The sequence below is a fragment of the Prionailurus bengalensis genome, chromosome F2, assembly GCF_016509475.1.
Source record: "Prionailurus bengalensis isolate Pbe53 chromosome F2, Fcat_Pben_1.1_paternal_pri, whole genome shotgun sequence".
NCBI lineage: Eukaryota > Metazoa > Chordata > Mammalia > Carnivora > Felidae > Prionailurus > Prionailurus bengalensis.
The window spans coordinates 28,403,769-28,423,545 of record NC_057353.1 but is presented as its reverse complement, the minus strand read 5'-3'; positions in this window follow the sequence as shown (position 1 = coordinate 28,423,545).

Sequence of the window (19,777 nt, the reverse complement as noted above, 5' to 3'; positions counted from 1 at the left end):
ATAAAAGTGCAGGTTAGGCAGCAAGTGGTGTTGTAGAAGCTGCAGCAAGTTATCCAGGAGATCAAGCTAAAATAATTAATGGGAATAACTACACTAAACCTGAGACTTTTTCAGTGGAGATGGAACAGCTTTCTATGGGAAGAAGCCATCTAGGACTCTCATAGCTTGAGAGGAGAAGTCAGTGCCTGGCTTCAAAGCTTCAAAGGACAGGCTGACTCTTGTCAGGGGTTAATGCAGCCTGTGACTTTAAGTTGAAACCAGTGCTCATTGACCATCCCCAAAACTGAACACTCTAAAATGCTAAATCTACTCTATCCGTGCTCTAAAAATGGAACAACAAAGTCTGGACGACAGCACATCTGTTTAGAACATGGTTTACTGAATATTTTAAGCCTACTATTCAGGCCTCCAGCTCAGAAAAGAAAATTCCTTCCAAAATATGACTGCTCATTGACAATGCACCTGGTCACCCAGGGGCTCTGAGGAGAGGTACAACGAGATTAATGTTGTTTTCATGCCTGCCAAGACAGCATCCATTCTATGGCTCATGGATCAAGGAACAATTCCAACTTTCAGAACTTATTATTTAAGAAATACATTTTGTAAGGTATATATGCCATATATAGTAATTCCCCTGATGGATCTGGGCAAAAGAAATGGAAAATTTTCTAGAAAGCAATCACCGTTCTAGATGCCATTAAGAACATCCACGATTCATGACAAGAGGTCAAAATTTCAACATTAACAGGAGTTTGAAAGCAGTTGATCAACAATCCTCATGGATGATTTTGAGGGGTTCAAGATTCCAGTGACAAAAGTAACCTTTGATGTGGTGGAAACAGCAAGAGAACCAGAACCAGCAGTGGAGCCTGAGGATGTGACTGAATTGCTACAATCTCATGGTAAAAATTTAATGGATGAGGTGTAGCTTCTTGTGGATGAACAAAGAAAGTGGTTTCTTGAGATAGGATTTACTCCTGGTGAAGATGTTGTGAAGATTGATGAAAAGACAATAAAGGATTTAGAATATAAATATTCTAAGCAAATAAAATAAACAAAAGCATAAATGTGATGAAAGCAGTGGCAAAGTTTGAGAGGACTGACTCCTAGTTTGGAAGAAGTTGTACCACAGGCAAAATGCTATCAAACAACATTGCTACAGAAAAATAGTTTGTGAAAAAAAGAGTGAATCAATACACCAAACTTAATTGTTGTCTTATTTTAAAAATTGCCACAGCCACCCCAACCTTCAGCAACCATCATCTTGATCAGTTAGCAGCCATCAATGTCAAGGCAAGATCTTCCACCAGCAAAAAGATAACAACTTGCTAAAAGCTCAGATGATGGTTAACATTTTTTAGCAATAAAGTATTTTTTAATTAAGGTATTAAGGTATTTAATTAAGGTATTAAGAATACATTGTTTTCTTAGACACAATGCTATTGCACTCTTAATAGACTACAGTGTACTGTAAGCATACCTTTTATATATGCTGGGAATCCAAAAAATTCATTTAACTTGCTTTATTGCAGTGGTCTGGAACTTAACTGGCAATATCTTTGAGGTACGCCTGTACTTGACTTGTGTAGTTCGTAGCTAAGGGATTCCTATCATCATTCCCATTTTGTAAAGGAAGAAACTAAGACCTAGATGGTTCAATGACTTGCTCTCAAGGCCATAGAGCTGATTAGAGCTGGGAACCAAATGTAGCTTTCTCGGATTGCAAGGTCTTCCATGGCATCTGTAAGGCTTCTTGGATCAGGTTTCTTCTGTATTAGCTGCTAGGCTGCTAAACCCAAATCATTAGCCTATTTCTAGCGAGTGTACAGGGTCTGATGAGGTATATTAAATTAAATTCTGTTTTTCTTTTATTTTCATTACTCTTATTTCCCTGGTTGCAAGATGTATTTACTTATCTGTGTCATATATATTATTATATGATATAAAATACTTTACAGTTTTTATGTTATATATAATACATGTTATGGATGTATACATATAATATATAGCATATAACATGATTATATTCTCTGTATAATTATATATATAATGAACTGTCTAAGATACTTGTTGGCAAGATATTTAGGGGATGTAATATCAAATGGGAAGGAAATACCTATATGAATAAATGACAATCTAGACCCACTAATTGTTAATAGTTTTCCATAGAGTCCTAAAATCTAGCATGTCTCTTATTTCCCGTTTCTTTGCTACCTTCCTTCCTTCTCCACTCCCCGCTTCTCTCCCTCTCTCCCCCTCTTTTTTTTGAGTTGTAAAAGCCTAAAGTGACTGCCAGACTTTTGGCTACATGCAAATTACTTTTCTTTTTAAATTGATTGACTCAAACTCATTTTTGAGTTTGCTAGAGAAATGTTTGGGAGCTTTTTCCATTCTTCATTCTGGTGTCAGCTGACTTTGGTTATAACAAGTCCAACTGTTTTATAACACATTGTCTTCCCAGGCAAATGAAACATATCATGTGAAGCTAGTGAACAATATAGTTTTATCTCTTTGTTGAGGGTGAGAAAATGACCATCTTGGTCACTGTTAAGCATTTTATTATTATTTTTTTAATGTTTGTTTTATTTTTGAGACAGAGAGAGAGAGAGAGAGAGAGACAGAGTGTGAACAGGGGAGGGGCAGAGAGAGAGGAAGACACAGAATCTGAAGCAGGCTCCAGGCTCTGAGCTATCAGCACACAGCCTGATGGGGATGGGGGAGGGGGGCACTCCATGGACCACAAGATCATGACTCGAGCTGAAGTTGTACACTTACCTGACTGAGCCACCCAGGTGCCCCTGATTTCTATTGTTAGTGTACTGTTGATCAGCCTCTCCATATTGCAGTAAATTCCCTTTTTATCTCTCGGGTCGTAGTTTTTCAATTTGACCACCAATCTTCAAGATTTTCTCCCATATACTCTAACTGAATTTTGAACATTAAAAATAAGGATCTAACTTTTTTCATCATAATTTTAAATAGTTGTCAAAGATTTAGTCACTAGTATTTTATAAATGTTGACACAAAAATAAAACATGCACATCACTCATTTTAATGACTCCAACGGAATATAATCCAACAAAACCATGACCCATTTAAGAAAACAAAATGCAAGAACAGTTTCTTCTATACTAATCACAATTCTGACATCGTTGTTTCTCCTCTGAGAACTTTACAACTCTCTGGTCTGTTGATTCCTTTTGTATGGGTCATGTGAAAATTCCCATTGATAGAAGAACTCATTGGTTTGGCCAGACCTGATTCTGTAGATGTGCCTCTGTAGGAGGGGTGGAGCTCTAAGCCAGGGCACTTAGTAGGCCTACTGGTTTTCAGAGCTGTTCTTCAAGCCGTGGCCAGGTGGGGTCATCTGCAAAAAGCGTGGCAGCCTATATGTTAGAAATCTGTCTGAAGAAGATTGAAATAGAACTATAAGGACTACCACAATAGCCAAAGATCTTAAATTAAAAACATCTGTAATAATACACAACTAACTTTACCCTGCTCAGATAGTAATCGTTTCTGGATTTATTCCTTTTTGCCTTCCACATTGTGTCTTGGATGTAGAAAATGGCTAGTAATATGTTCTGGTTGGCTCTTTATATATTATCTGTTAAATAGCCACAGCCTATAAGGAATCGGAGTAACATCCTGCGTTGTGATTTGGCATGGGTAAACCAAAAGGGATCCCTCCAAACTTCTCCAGATATTTTGACCTTAAGACCTTTGATCTGTATTCCTGAACAGAGTTTGAGAAATTCAGCTATCCAAGCTCTGAATAAAGAAGAGGAGGAGCAAGAGATGGAGGAGGAGGGGGAGCAGGAGAAGGAGGAGGAGGAGGGGGAGGAGGAGGAGGAGGACAGGGAGGAGAGAAAAGAACAAATGGAGCAAACACAATTTTTTCAGGTAAGATGTTCTGAACTACAAGGAAGGATACCCAACAAAAGTGGCATAAACAGTAAGGGGGTTGTTATCTCCCGTAGCAGGATGTCTGGAGCCAGAGCAGTTCTAGGGTTGGTGTGATTACATAATGGTGTAAAGGTGCTTTCCAGCCTTTTGCTGTGCCATGCCCAGCATTTCAGTGCTATCCCCGCCATGGCTGCAAGATGGCTGTGGTGGTTGCAGGTGTCACACACAGACAGGACAGCACAAAAGGAAGAAGAAAAGTGGTGTTTACTTCAGTAAATGTCTTTTTATGAGCAAGGAAAAGACCCCAAAGCATATTCTCTCTCCATTCCCATTGGCTAAGACTGGGTTGCATATCCATGCCCAAACCAGTCATTACAAAAAGAAGTGGAGAAGGGCCCCTGAAGCAAAAAGTCACATAATTCCTGAACAAAGTAGAGGTATATTGGCAACAAAGGAGGAGGAAATGCCTATTGGATTAGACATCAACAATGTCTGCCACATCATAACATCAACTTGGTCTGTCTGCTTCCCATCTTGATTTCTTTGGATTTTCCTTTATGGATCTATTCCTTTGGGCACCCTTCTCCCCGTGTAGTAGTAGTTACATACTTTGGATGTGCTTCAAGGTTAGACTCTGTTAGAGGTCAGTTAGTAGTGTTTTATCCCTTTGCCTCAATGAATGGTTCAGGGTGTGGCTATATTTAGTTCATGTGGCTAGTTGTCTCTTTCTCCCACATTTGAGTGAGCTTGCGAGTAGCTCTGGCTTCTCCTGGCAGCCCTTTGGATCCCTGAAGGAGTTTAGCATCAGATGAGGTCAATAGGACCTGTGGAACAACCAAGAGAAACACACAGAAATTCAGTTTGACCCATGAAAGAACTGTACCTAATTCTCTTCTATCTCTGGATTTTTACATGAATCAATACATCTATGTGATTGGCTAAGCCAGTTTGAATTGTAAAATAAACACTTGCTGAATAAGGCACTTTAAAAAACTCCTAATTATAGCTTTTACTGCTTTAAAACTCTTCAACCTCTCTCCATTGTTCTCAAGATAAAGTCTAGAATATCCAGTCCCGTCCCGTCACAGCCTCTACCTGCACCTCACATTTCACTGCCTTGAAATATTTTTATTTCCCACGTTGTGGCCTTTGCACACCTTACTTTCTTTGTCTGGAATACCCAACCACACTTTTTTCCTGACTAGTACCTACTTCTCTGTGGCAGATATTGTTACTGGTTGCTTAAAAGCATCCCCTAGAGGAAAGGGCTCTAAAGTAAAAGTAAGAGGGCAGGCCGGCTGGCTCAGTCAGTAGAGCATGTGACTCTTGATCTCAGGGTCGTGAATTCAAGCCTCACATGGGGTGTGGTGCCTAATTAAAATTTAAAAAAATAATAAAGTAAAGTAAGAGTAGAGGATACTTCGATATCTTCTATTTTACCCCACGCTCTTGTAGCTAATTTACTAGAGAACTGCCTTTTGAAAAGAAGGTCACAATTTCCATGGACTCTTTTTTTTTTTTTTTAATGTTTATTTTTGAGAGAGAGGGAGGGCAAGCAGGGAGGGACAGAGAGAGAGAGAGGGAGACACAGGATCCGAAACAGGATCCAGGCTCTGAGCTATTAGCACAGAGCCCGATGCAGGGCTTGAAGTCAGGACCAGCGGGATCATGACCTGAGCTGAAGTCAGACGCTCAACCAACTGACCCATGCAGGGGCCCCTTTCCATGAACTCTTGAATGGAGAAGACTGCCTTACTTCTCAAGAGCCCTGTTTGCAAACATCTTCATATTCAGTGGCCTAAATTGACCTGGACTTTCTTCATATATTATTTAACTGTTGGTTCAAAACTTTTACTGAGTGTAAGTACACAATCTCATCAACTAATTGGATCTTGCCTTTAAAAGGCTCATCTCTTCTGCATCTGAACTCAAACCGTGAATATTTAAATTTTAATTGTTGCCTTTTTTGCTTCCTAGTGTACCATCTGGTAAAATGTCTCTGTGTGCTTACTTCATTGTATTTCATGAGTATTGAAAAGCTTGGTGTTTATTTATAAAATCCATAGTAACATGGACTAAGGTAACTTAAAAGGAAAGCACAAAATACCTTCTTGTTTAAAGGTTTATTTTGTTTCACTCTGTTATAAGTAATGAGCAGAGGAGAAAGAGGAAGAAACAATGATGCTGGCAATTTCAGAGCAATGAGAATAGAATTCGCAAAGCAATGATTCACCTCTAGGAGCTTGTTTGGGCAGAACCGTTCTGCCTTGGGTATCACGGAAAAACGGACCAACAGCATTTTTTGACCCATTTTATAATAATTCATAGTTACCTAAATATTCTATTTTGTAATCCCTCTATGGAAAACCTCCTGCTACAGAATCAAGACAAGTACCAGTCTCAATTGTGGAATCTTAAGTATTTCTGCAGTTTCTGGTCTGGTAAACGTGTCATGCAGTTTATTTTTCAAAAAGTGACACATAAAACACTTAATTCAATTTAACAACAAGGTTTGGCTTCTAGGCAGTTTCTTGTGTGTGACTTCAACAGGTTTTCTTGGGTTGACTAAGCACATTTGTATGGAGTATCGCATCAACTAATGATGGTTGTGCACAGAAAATTAAGTGTTACCTTGCTATTTATGCTGCTATATCCCTTGGTGCAAATCCCAACGGAAGGCCTACTTCTCCACGAACAATTCCTAGCAGGATATCCTTCCAGTTCCATGATACTAGAGAGAGAACTTAAAATGTACGAGGGGGGAAAAAAAGCACACTTGGGCTTTACATTCTTTATTACCTTGGTGGTGTGGTCACGAACTCCTTTTTTCAAAGCTGTAAAGCTTTCGCTGCAATGAAAATCCTTCCTGCCACGTTGCCCAGCAACAGCTGAACCTTAGTAAATGAGGACTATTTCACACTGTTATGGAAACAGTCCTGTGTGGAATGAGATGGTACTCTTAAGAATCCTCTATTTCATGTGTTTATTGAGATTAGTAGCTTCAGGCTGCTTTGGTTTATTGTGAGCCAGAACGCCTTGGGTTAGTCCTGTCTGGTCTCTATCTCTGATTTGTTGGGTGGAGACACTTGGTAGGGGTTGGTTAATGTCACCTTGGGAACAAAACTGGGAAGAGGGACACGTTCGTCTTCAAAGCCAGCTCCATATTAATCTTTGATTTCTTCTCAAAGTTAATTTTTAATTATACAGTGATACATGAGTATATTCTCCTCATAAAAATGGAATGGTATGATGAGTCTGAGTTTCCCTTGACCACTCTTTTCAAGTTTAACTTATTCCCAGAGGTCACTGTTCTTATCAGTGCATCGAGGATCCATCTGAGAACATTTTCTACGCATTCACATACATATATATGCACACATAGGGATTATGGAACATTGCTTTGTGTGTATATCTGTTTGTTAGCTTTATAAAAAGGAAGATCGTACTGTGTATTTTGTTTGGTCACTTGCTTGTTTCAATCAACAATATTTCTTGGAGATCTTTTATATGCATACTACTCCTTTTAATAGCTGTGTATATTCCTTGGTTTGGTGTGCACACAGTAGTTGACTTAGCCCTTCTGCCCTTAGTGAACAGAGATGTTGTGTCCAGTTTCCTTTTTCTTCCCTACCTCCACAGATTGGCCAATTCCTTCTACTTTAGGGCTCCCAGGGTCCACACGGGACCCAGGGACCCATTAGGGTCCATCGTCCTCATGATGCCAAGTAGAACTCACTAAGCCCACTGGACCACCTGCTATCATATAAAGTTTCCCTTCCATTTACTGAGAGAGAAGTGCCAGGTTAAACTAACTTATTCTGGAGTCTTCCTGCATTTCAGAACATGGGATGGCTCCCTGCTCCTTGCAACAGTGGTCCTCAAACTTCATAGTTGTGCTCGTGCTTCTGAACTTGGCTTATTTTGTTTCCTCTGCTTGGATTTCCTTTTTCAAAGTCCCCTTCTAGCCCTCAATTCTACCTGGCAGACTTCTACTCATCACTCAAGGCCCAACTTAAATGTCACTTTCTGCACAGTCTTCTGCTCTCTCCCTAGCCTTCCCTTTTACTTGATCCTTTATCTCATTACTAATAAAATGTGTGCTCTGGCACACACACACACACACACACACTTTTTACGTTCAGTTATACAGGGTCCCTGGGTATAGTTGTTAAAGTTGTGTACTGTACAAGACTGTGGGGCATCATTCACACTAATAATTGTTGCACATTTATTTTGAAAAATTTCTGGCAGATGACAGGAAAGTGTCTTGAGAAAAGGGCAACTTTTTCAAAATTGCACAATGCACCATTTGGGATAGCCTAAAGTCTGGTTATATAAGGTCTATTTTCTCCGTAGATTGTGAGTCCTTCAGGGGATGAATTAACCTGCCATAGTGACCTGTGATTTACTCAACTATTAGCATATCTATTGGCACAAAACAATAAAATAACCAACACCTACTAAACATTTGCTATGAATTAGACACTTTTTAAGGACTTCTCATGTTTCAATTTATTAAGGTTATTTTATTCTTGAAATGACAATGCAAGGTAGCTGCAATTATCATTCCATTTTAGAGATGACAAAATTGAAGTGCAGGATGGATAAGTGATTTGTCTGGGGTCACACAGCTGGGGTTTAGCTCAAGCAACATGATTCTTAGCTCAAACTATTGACTCTCCAAATATGTTTATTTGAATTATGGTGTTCTGACTACAGCTTAATTTATTTATTTTTATAAGGTAATAATTCTAGGCACTCCACTGTATCCTTAGGCATTGTGAAGGAGGGGAGAGAAAATTAATAATAGCTGATATGCGTATAACCCTTTACATAATTAAAAGGCATATTTACATATAATGATAATAATAGTTTCCATTTTATTTATTTATTTTTAATGTTTATTTATTTTTTGAGAGAGACAGAGCATGAGTGGGGGAGAGGCAGAGAGAGAGGGAGACACAGAATCTGAAGAGGCTCCAGGCTCTGAGCTGTCAGCACAGAGCCCAATGCCGGGCTCGAACTCATGGACCGTGAGATCATGATCTGAGCTGAAGTCGGACGCTTAATCAACTGAGACACCCAGGTGCCCTCCATTTTATTTTTAATAAGTGTCTCTTACATGCTAGTCACCTCTCTAGAAGATTTTTTACATGCATTCGTTATTCCATTTAAAAATCATAATCACGTGCAAAAATTGGTAACATTAGTCACACTGAACAGTGAAGGAAACTGATGTGTTGTGAGGCTGAATGACTTTCCCAAGGCTATACTGCTAAGTGTAAGCATGGTCTCTGACTCTAGGATTGCCCAGCTCCCTCCCCTTGACCTGCCACTACCCTTTTATAGAGGAGAAAACGAAAGCTCAGAGTTGTTCTGAGCCTCATCTTTATCTTGTGACTCAAAAGCTCATTGGCTTTGCTCTATAGTATGTTGGCCCTTAGATGAGCTTAATATTGAAACCAAACTGCTATAATTGCTGTTTCCTTTTTATTATCTCTGAATCATTGGCAAAACTTAATGATGAAACCACACCTTGCAGATGAGGAGATTGGAGCTGAAAAAGTTGTAGTGACTTGTCCAATGTTTACCTAGTAAATGGCTAAGCCAGGACATGAACCCAGGGATTCTGACTTCAAATGCATTATAACATCTTACAATCAAGTTATGGACTGCAGACAGCCCCTTTTCCCCCGAGCCTCACTACAGTGTCACTCCGGAGCTGGTATGTCCGTCCACAGCCAGCAGCCCACATCACCACCCCAAAGGACATGATCCTTTTTGAACTTCCGGTGATAAAAGCAGAGATGCATATTGCTGTTCACATGACTAGAATGCCAAGGGCACCTAACTGGCTGAGAGTTATCTGGAAAAACCGTAACCTTCTGGTGGAGTGAGGGGGTCAGGGATCAGAGTGGCACAGTGCTGAGCTCCCTGGAACCCGAAGAGTGGCAGGGTGCTATCTGTGCTTGTAGATCCTGGCCAGGGGCTGCTACCTTTGCATTTGCTCTGGGAGGGATGAAGCAGTGCCATTTTGACAGGTGTAGCACCAGAAGCCGCTAAGTCAGTGTCCCTGTAATCACTCGGCTTGCCACCCTGCCTCTCACTTGCTGATAGGCTGGCTAGCCCGGGCTTTGGGAATATTGCAAGGAAAGCATGCATGGAGTGTGGCAGGCTAAGGCTAGTTTTGAAGGAGGTTGTATCAGTTAAAAAAAGATCACCAGTCTGGAGTGAAAGAAGTTTCAGCCTGGGAATGGACGACTGCCTAATTCCGAAGCCCAAGTTGTTTTCCTCATAACCCAACCCCTGACTCACTGTTAACTTCCTAACTGAGCGTTGTTTGGACCCTTCATTTTACAGAACAAGGATGCAGTGATACCCTCACACTTGAAGGCCAGGATTCCTGGTCTGAGGACTCAGAAGGCCATACTCATGGCCCCTTGGTGGATAGCCCTTTAGACTGGCTTAACATTAGGGCCCAAATTGATTGCTTTTTGAATTTGTTGTTGAGTTCATCTCACTTCATATAAAACAATAAATGATCGTGGGTTCATTAACTACTTGTGGGAAGATCACTCACTCTGCAAGGCCTCGCCTGTGACGTGGCCCCTGCATGAAGTTTGAACCTAGCTTTCTGCAGCAATGCCGAGCAGGAGGCCGGCATAGGGCCCACAGGTGTGACTGCGGTCCAGTGTTCATGTGGGTTTGAATAACGAGGTGGGCTTTGCAATTCTGTGCAAGGTGTGCAGCCAGGAGGGGTTGCGAATCAGTGGTTAGTCCATTTTTCCCACCGAGGAAGAGTTTCATTTTAAACCTATTTGCTTGGCATGGCTCCATGTCCCTTTGGTTCTCTGTTTGCGTGCTCTGCACCAGCGAGCTGCAGCCTGCTGACTCCAGTGTCTGAGCATCTGGCTGCTGCAGTGGGGTTCTGGGCCTCCTCTCTGGAACAGGTGGGCTTGGGGGCAGTTCCTGCCCAGGGCACAGGCAAGGTGGAGAATGGAAAGGCCCAGGTTTTTGAAGCTCATGTGACCCAGGCATACGACTATATGAAACACAAAGAGAGCTGGGAAGACAATCATGACAATGTGTAGAAAGAAAGAAAGAAAGAAAAAAAGAAGGGAGGAAAGAGGGAAGGAGGGAAGGAGGGAGAAAGGGAGGGAGGAAGGGAAGGAGAGAGGGAGGGAGGGAAGGAGGGAAAGAAGGAGGAAAGAAAGGGAACTGGAAAAAGAAGGAACTGGAGGTGAGGTGAGGGATGACATAATCCCTACTTTGGGGCACATGATGAGGTCTAAACCTGGGACGGATGGGTAGAGGGACATAGGCATGGCAATCGCCATGTTGGCAGCACTTACTAGACCATGGTCATTCCAAGGTCAGTGAGGAGGAAGGATAGCTGCCTGGAAGGGAAAGGAATCTCCAAGTGGAAGAGCTTGTGGAGTCCAACTGCTATCTGTGAGGGGGAAGGCAAAACTGTGGGGTCAGACTCCCATTACAGAATCAACCTCTGTAAGAGATGGGCACCGCTGGGTGATGCTTGAGTCTGGTTCTCCACAGCTCCTGTTGCCACCGGACTGCGGAGCTGACGGTATGCGGTAGAAAGGGTCTGGCACATGCACGTACCAAGCCCAGGTGAGTCAAGAATTGACAACATCTATCAGGAAGTAGGTCCAGCCAAAGATCACAGCGAGCCCTGTTTTCTGAACGCACTTCTTGATTTCTGCCTCATTCCTAAGCTGACATTTAAGCGAGTGCTCATACATACCGGTTTCAGTAAGTCTCCAAATCACTCAGGCAGGAGTTACGGACCCACTGCTCTAAGACCTTTTCTTTGATTCCCTCAGTGCTGATTTGGATATCTCTGAAATAGCTGTGGAAGATTCATGGTTGATTGCTGGCTCATGTGGCCCTAGAAATCATTTCTTAACTCTTGATATGATTGTACCAATGGACCAGGAATGTTCTCAGGTGCTCATGCTACTAAAATAACTTCAGTCATGCCAACTGCTCAGTTAACAATTGGAAAGTGGACTATGGACTTGGTGAAAATCATATGTTACACGTGTTTTGTCACAGGCAGAGACGAATTTGGGGAAAAGTAGATTTACGCACAAAGAACACTTCCGGCCTGGGTTTATTTATGTTCAAATTCCTCAGTGTCTACTAACAAAGATGTCTCTTCCCAGTAGGAAGGCCAGACCACAGAGAGTTTTCCCCTGGGAATCTTACACATCTGGGTTAGAAATTAAAAAAAAAAATCATCCAGTTATTTCTGTATAGTTGGAAGTTTAGCATAATCTAGCCCTAAGAGCCAGCTTTTCCCTTCCAGCATAGAGCTCTTCCCATTTTGCCAGGCTGCACTGTAGGCCCATTGAATCGGAGTCTCTGGTGAGGCCTCAGCATCGGTAGTTTTGCACATCTCTAAGGGATCCCCGTGTGCAATCAAGGCTTGGGCCCACTGCTGTAGGGTGAATCATGCTAAGGCCAACTTATAAAATCGAAACCGGGTCACAGGGGTGGTGGGATACAGATCTTCTCAGATCTGTACCATGGGCAGTGCTGTGTCACCTCTGGCCTCAAATGTGACACAGACTGAGAGCGCCTGGTGGTTTAAAATCAATTCTTCCATGTACAGAAAGTCGACATGAGTGCCATAATGCCAACAGCAGTCAATGTAAGCAGCCATTTGGGTCAACCTTGTAAGCTGGAAGCTTCCAACAGAGGTCATCTGCTATGTGTGTGCTTCATTTCTCAACCTCTCTCTCTCTCACATGTGTCTGTGCCCTGACTGTCTTCCTGCCTGCCTACCTGTCATTGAATTAATTTATTTATATTATTTTCCCAACAGTTTTTTTAAAAAGGAGTCCTCAGAAAATATTATTATAAGTCTTTAATAAGTAGAAGACATTAATGAGTGGTTGCTTATGTTCCTGGTCCTTGCTCTTCTGTATTTATTTATCTGGTCTCATATTCTGGGATTCCCTTTCTTACATCTCAGGATTTACTTACCTGGTGTCTCACCCAACCCCCTTATCCACATTTCCCTGTTTACGTACCTTTCCCATTATTCATGGCCCACTACCAGTGCTGTCTTCTCAGCACAGCCCTGCCATCAGAAATATAATCTCTTGCATTTCTGAGCTGCTGTAGGGCCTGTAGCCTAGGTCTTAAAGCATCTATCGCTTTGCACAGCAAGCAGGTGGATGTCTGTAGATATGTCTTATCTCCTAGTGGTGGATGTTATTGGCAGGCTATCAACCTTTCCTTCAGCTTGTGACAGATTGTATTTTCCAAAAAGAAGTTGCAACAATAGTTCCAGTCTTGTATATTCTTCCAGAGTCTTGCCATGGAACCATCAAGATGTGGAGTTTATGTTCCCTCCCCTTGAACCTGGGTGGGCCTTTGTGACTTCTTGCACAAATAGAATGTGACAAAAGTGAGGCCAAGTTAGAAAAGGCTACACAGCCTCCCTGACTCTATCTTAGGACATGTACCTTCAGAGCCCCGTGTTGCTATGTAAGAAATTCAACAGCTTGAAAGCTGCAGTGCTGGAGAGACTAAGTAGAGACCATATAGTGAGAAGTAGAGATGCCGAGGAGCCCCCTGTGCTCTTCACGGAGCCCCTCCCCCAGCTGATGCCAGATGCAGCAGAGATGAGTCATCCTTGCTGAGTCTTGCCCAAATTGCAGACTTGTAAGCTAAACATGATGGCTATTAAGATTGTTTTCAGGCCACCAAGTTTTGGGTGGTTTGCTGTACTAATAAGCAACCAGAGCATTACTCTTCCTCCTTCCTAACACAATTTCGGTTTTGTTCATATCTTTAGCCCTTGCCCACCACCTCGCGTGCCCGACCTGGAGGGAGCTGGCCCCATCCCTACTTCTAGGGACGGCTGTCTGTAACCCAAGGATATTCCCATCCACTAGACAAGGAAAGTTTCAGGATTCAGTTCAGGCCCTAGTACAAGAGGAGAGAGGTTTGTTGAGGACTACTTGGTTTGTTCTTTTCTCTCCTCTGGGAAAACTTCTGGGAGCCACTTTATCTATCTTTTTTTAGATTTTTGAAATGTGCAGACCTGAGGTCCAGAACCACCACTCCAATATTATTATGAGCCTGAGATGAGCCTCCCTTATGGAGAAGAACAGAGGCCAAAAGTATCAGAGAGGAATGGAGCCAGAAACACTAGATTACACCGTTCCTGAAGCTTCCCCAGCTGCAGGACTTCCCAACACATGAGTATATCATTAAGGTCAGGATTTGCTGAGAGTCATGTATTCCTAAAGAAACAATGATTCAAACAGGATAGATGCTTAACACTTTCTCATGTAAAAGTCTGTAGGAATGCAGGTCAGGGTTGGTGTGGTGACCACATTCTCTGAAAGAGTCAGAGAACCGGGATTCTTCTAGATCAACAGCCCAATACTTCTACGATATGACCCTTACCCTTAAGGTTCAAGATAATGGCGTCTGTTTTCCAGGCAGTTAGAAAGAGGAAGGCATAAGGAAGAAGAAGGCAGTGTTATGTACCATCTGTCTCTTGGGGAAGATTCTTAGACGCTGCCAGATACACTTCTGCTTATATCTTTTTGGCTAAAACTCAGTGTGAGGGAAAGTAGTTTTTATTCTGGGTAGCCAAACACTGGGGTAATAATGGGGGATATATGACCATGGAGTATTATGGGACAGCGCAATCTTTGACACAGTGAGGCAATGAACTTCTTTACCAGTTAGAATGAGCTTATACTGATTTTCTGCTAACTTGTCACCAAAGACATCTTGACTAGTGTGTAATCGAGACTACCCTTTTATCACCACTCTGTTCACTCAGAAGTTCAAGTCCTGGTGACTTCGAATTAGCAGACAGGAAGCGTCTGTCATCTTACATCTTCTAAGGGAGAAGATGTAATAGCGCAAGGATAGTCCCCGTCAGGAACGGGGATATCTTTTGTGCCGGATGCCAACCCTGAATGCCGACCCTGGGATCATGGCCTGAGCTGAAATCAAGAGTCAGACACTTAACCGACTGAGCCACCCAAATGCCCCCTCAGATGATTCTTAATAGCAAGTATATGTTTGCATCTTACACATTTTATGTACATTTATTTTCAATTAAAAACTATCTTTTCCCATAAAATTACATTTTTTCCATATAAGAAAACCTACTACAGTAACTTGTGCATAATAGGAACCAATCAATATTTGTTAAGTATCAGTCGGGTTTTACGAAAACAGAGCTCTACACTCCCTGGGCACCAACTGCCACTGACTAATGTGTTTTAATTAAATATTTCTATATATGCTTTCATGTGTATTTACACCGATTAGCACCTTGGTAACCAATAAAATAAATATAATCAGTATATCACAACTTGTAGGTGATGCTAAAGGAGCAGCAAACACTAGCAAAGGACTTGAACCAAACCGAACCAAAACAAAACAAAACAAAACAAAAAACAAATGAACACCTTTGAAGTTGGCTTTTGTTTACTTTCAAGGAAAATAATTCAAAGTACATATTAAGCTCTAGGAGCAATGACAAGAACAAGAATGTCAAAGCAGTCACGGTGATAATGGGAAGCTAATGGGACCCATGTGCGCAGTGTGATCTCCCAGTGGGAAAGAGCAGGGCTGTTTTGGATGGATGCCTCATGAAGGAGGGAGGGCCAGTCTTTCTTTGAGAATCTTATAGGTGCCGGTGCATTTGGAATGCCAGGTCCAGTTTTCAGACTTATGCGCTCCCTCAAAAGAGACTCATGTATGTGGAATAAAACGAGAAACGCAATACATAAAAATGGTTAATAATAGCCATTGATATTGACAGAGGTTTTTTATGTGTTGGACACCACTCTATATATTACTTTATATTTGTGCCTAGTTTAGAGCTCATAACAAGTCCATAAGGTGGCTGCTACTACTTTAAGGAACTAGGTATTGATTTATGATTAGAAATATGAGGAGAGCCTCATGCATAGCTCATAGCTCAGTTGAGAAGGATCAAGAAAGAAGGCAGGGTTGTTGACTCTAGAATACACTGCAATTCTTTAAGAACAGACCATGGCCATTTGTATTTGACTTAGAACATGGAGGAAAGAAATGTACTTCGGAAAAGGAACTCAGGCTGCATGCTGAAAACAGCAGTGTAATGGTAGTGGGTCCAGATTCGTCCTCAGGGTTGTGCCCTTTTCTTTTTTTAAATGTTTCTTTTATTTTTGGGGGGAGTGAGAGACAGAGCACAAGCAGAGGAAGGGCAGAGAGAGAGGGAGACGCAGAATCTGAACCAGGCTCCAGGCTCTGAGTTGTCAGCACAGAGCCTGACCCAGGGCTTGAACTCATGGACTGTGAGATTATAACCTGAGCCGAAGTCAGATGCTTAACCGACTGAACCACCAAGGCACCCCAGGGTTGTGCCCTTTTGAGACGCTGGACCACAGCAGCAGGGATAGAATGGGCAGCCTCTGTGGGTATTTTTTCCTTCAGTAGCAATCACACATAGGATATGGACCCCTTGGCAGAAAAATGGTAGTGGAGACGTTGGTACAAGGGAGATGTTCTAGGAGGAGATATCTTTATGATTTTTCTAACCCTTAGAGGTTATACATCTTTACATTAGACTATATCCAACTCCAAACATTTTATTTAAAAATCACCGTTTCTTCATCCTTCTCTCCTCTCCTTCCCTTCTATGCTTTCATTCTTAAAAAGAATTAGGTTACAGTGTTGTGAACTGGAAGGGGAGCATATTAGATAAATACACTGTTGCCATCTTTTCCATCTTTATGATTTTTGTGGCCTATGAATTACCGGAATGTTACAGGAAAGTTGACTGGGAGGTTATCTTAACAGTGGTAATGAAGGGGGGTCACCTGGTTGGCTCAGTCGGTTGAGTGTCCCTCCGACTTTGGCTGAGATCATGATCTCACAGTTTGTGAGTTCAAGCCCCGTGTCGGGCTCTGTGCTGACAGCTCGGAGCCTGGAGCCTGCTTCAGATTCTGTGTCTCATTCTCTCTCTCTGCCCCTCCCCCACCTGTGCTCTGTCTCTCTCTTTTAAATAAATGTAAAAAAAAAAAAATGGTAATGAAGGGGAGAGCAAGTAACAGGGGGTGTCTTATAAACCCTCTCATTACTAGCAGCTTTTTCTTCTCCTTTTCTTCTTCCTTCTGCCTGGAAACTTTCTGAGTAACTCAGAGTGGACTTTAAACAAAGTTACCATACCCAGCTCTGTAATGGAGAACTTCTGCGGAACGTCTGGGAACATTCCTAAGATGATTACAAGGATGAGGGCAAGTCCTGGAGAGTTTGTATCATCCAGTTTGAGGGATGATGAAAGGCAGATCAAGGATGGTTCCTGAAGCCCAGTTCCCCTCCTCAGGGAAGCTCTGAGTTCCCCCGGGAGAACATCTAAAAGTCCTCTGAGCATGTCTAATTCGCAGCTGTGCACGAGATATCACATCATGGAGGAGACCCTGAAGAGTAGTTTCAGTGATGGAAAAAAAGTGGGCACAGGTGACAAATAGAGGAAATCACACAATGCCTAGGAGGAGAACATGGGGTAAGAATTCAAATCCTGTTTCCATCCTTGGATATTGTCACTCTAGTATCCTAGCATCTGCTAAATTAACTGATCAAATAAGGGCTGTGGTTCCCTCTCGTTATTACAAATTGTGATATTCTTTGCAGAGATGCAGAGAACTTAATAGAAGGTGGTATTTGTTCCACACTTTCTTTTTTCTTAAAGTTTATTTATTTTGAGAGAGAGGGAGAGAGAGATACAGAGAGAACATGAGTGGGGAGGGGCAGAGACAGAGAGAGGGAGAATCTCAGGCAGGCTCCGCGCAGAACCTGGTGTGGGGCTGGAACTCACAAACTGTGAGATCATGAACTGAGCCAAGATCAAGAGTCGGATGTTCAACCGACTGAGCCACCCAGGTGCCCCTGTTCCACACTTTCATAAGTATTTGAATTAAAATTTTTGAAAAATGGAGAGAGTTCTTGAACAGACATATGAGACTGCTCAAGGACTAAAGGGATATATCTGATACTAACAGGAATTTAGTCACACAGAGAAGGTGGAAGTGGAAACAGAGGGCAACAATGGAGCCTCCCGCCAGGTGCTGTGAAGTAAGGAATCCAGTGAAAAGGCAACTGGCTACTTAAATTATTTTGGAAACAACTTTCCAGCTGCCAAACACACATTGGGACTTCTTCTTTTCTGCCATTAGGATCCTTAATCATTTGAGATCAATATCTCCAAAGAAACCAAAAAAACATTCATTGACTTTTTGGGCTCGGTGACTCTCTGACCACTAGTGGAATTGTCACCGGAGACTAAGGTGTGACCTTTGGCTATTTGTCAAAGCTTTGACGTCGTCCTGTGCTTCAGGTGCCAAACTGCAAACCTTAATGCTCTGAGGGTGTCGAAATGGTAAGGGATTCAATTTTGGCAATAAAAGTGTTTCCATCTCCTGGAGTTCCACCCCACCCCCTCCGCCCCACCGCCAGAATTGTATATTTCAGGAGAACTCTTTCATGGCTTGAACGTTGGGAGTAAAATCTTCTTGGGGTCTGCAGTGTTTTCCCCAGTGATCTCCGTCCTACGCCTGGGTCCTTCTGCTTTTTCATTCCTTCTGCCTCTCCTTTATCTTCGGGCTTGAGATGACATGGAATTATAACTGTAGGAATTCTGAGCCTGTCTGAACTGGGGTCGATGGGGGGAAGGGGGCATGCAAAGTGTCAGGGCTCACAGGGGCAAAGGTAAGTGCTGATGGATAGCCTGTCTACTGCCTGAGCCGGGACTTGGCCCTGTGACCTGGCCCTGTGACAGCCACACTTTAACAAAAACTGTTTGAAGAGGCTGCTGTGCTCAATTCCAGATTGCTTTTTAGGCCCAGCTATTGTTCTTCAAAGTCCGAATGCCAGGGCACATTCTGCCTCTTTAAACTGGCAGAAATGCACCAGGGATGTTCCAGTTTCCTCCCAGCCTCTGTTTTGTCTCTGGCACCTCAGAAGTCCCTATGGCTCCCCATTCAACCAGAGACCTAGTTTTCCTCCCTCCTTCGCACCTTTCCTCTCCCCTTCCCTTCCTTCCTATAGTCACCACGTTTTACATTAGAGTTTCAACCTTATTCATCTTACAGCTGAAAGTCTGTGCCCTTTTACCAACCCCTCCCTACTCCCTCCTAGATAAGAATCTAGTTTCTCGGAGCATCTGTGTGGCTCAGCCGGTTAAGTATCTTAACTCTTGGTTTTGGCTCAGGTCATGATCTCACAGACTGAGCCCCGAGTTGGGCTCTGTGCTGACAGCACAGAGCTTGCTTGGGATTCTCTCTCTCTCTCTCTCTCTCTCTCTCAAAATAAATAAATAAACTTGAAAAAAAGAATGTAGTCTCTTGTCCCATTTTTAGTTGTGAAGTGGGTAAGTTTCTTTTTTTTTTTTAATTTTTTTTTCAACATTTATTTATTTTTGGGACAGAGAGAGACAGAGCATGAACGGGGGAGGGGCAGAGAGAGAGGGAGACACAGAATCGGAAACAGGCTCCAGGCTCTGAGCCATCAGCCCAGAGCCCGACGCGGGGCTCGAACAACCGAACCGCGAGATCGTGACCTGGCTGAAGTCGGACGCTTAACCGACTGCGCCACCCAGGCGCCCTAATTTTCAAACTGGGTTAATATTCCATACAGCCTCTGATTTTAACCAGGTTGTCAAGCTAAAACCTGGCACTGATTCTGTGACACAGGTACCTGAGAGGCAATGATTAGGGGTAGGAAGCAGCTTCAGTGACAGAAATTCAGGGGCTGAGATGATTAATAATGAACTCCTCTAACGTAAGCAAGGAGCCTATATTTCTTGGAACTAAACTACTGTAGCTCCACCAGA